Raw genomic sequence first — 2,476 nt, forward strand, 5'->3', positions numbered from 1 at the left:
AGCTTATAACATATATAAAATAAATAATAGTAATAGTACAAGGAACAAGAAGGGAGAAATAGCAATACAGTCATCCTTTGGTATTCACAGGAGGCTGATTCTGGGACTACCAGTGATATCAAATTCTGTACAAATCCCACAGTTGCCCTTGTGGAACCTGCATATATGAAAAGCTCTGCATCCATGGGTTTCACATCCAGCAAATACTGTTATTTTTTTATCTGAGTTTTGTTGCATATGTGGAACTTGTGGACATGAAGGGCTAGCTGTATTTATTGAAAAAAATCAACATATAAGTGGACCAGTGTGGTTCAAGCTCATGTTGTTCAAGCATCAACTACATACTGTTTTAAGTATATTATCTTTTACATAAAAAGATAGTATTATTTGCAGACAATAAATTACAGATGTGTACTATAAACACAAGAGCAACCAGAAAAAAAAATAAAGAGGTTTAGCTAAGAAAGCAAAAAGTATAGGTTATACTTTAAGAAAAAAAGAAAATTTCTACTTTATTCTGATCAAATACACACACCATACAGCCTATATTTTTTAAAGAAAATTATTTTAATAATCAAAGAGGCTTACCATATAGAAAAAGAACCAAATGAAACATCAGGAGTTCTCTCACCACTTGACATTTTCTGTATTTTATTTGTTTATTGACAGCCCACTCCATTACAATGAAAGTTCCATAAGCATGAAAACTTTTTTTTTGGTAAGGCTTTATTTTGCTTAATTCTGTACTCGTAGTGACTTGAAAAATGCAAGACACATAAGAGATGCCCAATAAACATTAGTTGAATGAATAAACTGGTCTTTTAATTATACTTTATGGTATGCCAAATCCTTATAAATGGTGGTTTATGCTTTAAATATCAACTTCCCAATATTTTATTTTTAAAAGCAGTACAATTCATTTTCCAAACAAAATTCTGTAACAACCTATTTAGAAGTTTAAGGGAGGTCTCAGGGCACCTGGAACCCTGCCACTGTAGCTTCCCTATCACCCAAACGAGCCACAAATACGTCTCTGTAAAGCAAAAACCATTCATGAAGCACAATTCAAATACTGGTTTTACATCATTTTACTGACCGCTATGAAATAGCTGGGTTTTAAAAACAGCTGTATGTCACATATCATAACATTTACCCATTTAAAGTTTACAGTTCAACAGAAGCTGATATATTCAAAGAGCTGTGCTATAACGGCCTAATTTTAGAATATTTGATCACCCTCAAAAGAAATTTCACATCCATTAGCAGTTAATCCCCACTGTCCACCTCACTCCCAGCCCTAAGCAACTACTAATGTACTTTTTCTCTATATAGATTTGGTCTGCCCTGGATCTTTCATGTAAATGGAATCACAAAATATGTAGTCTTTGTGTCTGGCTTCTTTTACTTTGCATAATGTTTTCAAGGTTCTTCCACATTATAGCATGTATCAGTATTTCATTCATTTTTACTGCTGAATAATATCCAAGTACAGGTGGTCCCCGAGTTATGGATGAGATACATTCCTGAGAATATCTTTAGGTTGGGTTTATATGTAACTGAGATCCCTGATAAACAGTGCATGTACACTAATGATAATAATACTATAATGCCTATGTGGTAGTAACAACATAGCGCAATAATACACTCCTGTACTGTAATAGTAAGATACAGAAACTATTGTGCTCTTTAATTCCTAGGCCAATAAGAATGTTACACTTATTTTGATCTTCTAACCAAATCAATAATAGTCTTTCCATTTCAATAATTAATCCACTACACTGCTTAGTAATAATTGATGCTTTCATTGGAGCACTGCCTTTCACATGTTCCATTATTTTCACCTTATTCTTTATAAGTGTTCTAATACTCAAGTGACTGAAGCCTAATGCTTTCTCAATGAATGGTGGCAGCTGGCCTTTCTACAAAAGCTGATTTCTACTTTCATTTCCATCGTAGTCACTTTTCTCTTTGTTGCAGGCTCACCGGGACTTGCAGTGGACTTTCACTTTGCAGGTATGGTAATAAGGATAAATCTACACTCACAAAATAGAATGAAGAAGTTAAGATGAAAGTGATGCTGTGTGTAAGCAACCATATAAACAACAAGATCAGCCGCTAGTGTAAAGATGCTGCACCAACAAACCACTTAAGCCATGCAGGTTTGTTTACATGTATGGAAGAAACTAGTTTCCAAATTATTAATTTCATTATTCAATTACAAATTGTCCTTATGGGGTGCCTTGGGAGCCTGTTTCTAAGTACAGAATGCTGTAAGTAGGGTTGTCCGTAACCCAGGGACTGCCTATACCTGGATGTGCTACATTTTATTTATCAATAGACATTGGGTTAATGCTACTTTTTGATTAATAATGTTAGGAACATTTGTGTATACATTTGTACATGGATGTATGTTTTCATTTTTCTTGGGTACAGAACTAGAAGTGGAATTGCTAGTTCATATGGTAATTATAATCTT

Source organism: Propithecus coquereli, unplaced genomic scaffold, assembly GCF_000956105.1.
Source record: "Propithecus coquereli isolate 6110/MARCELLA unplaced genomic scaffold, Pcoq_1.0 Scaffold137, whole genome shotgun sequence".
NCBI classification, from domain to species: domain Eukaryota; kingdom Metazoa; phylum Chordata; class Mammalia; order Primates; family Indriidae; genus Propithecus; species Propithecus coquereli.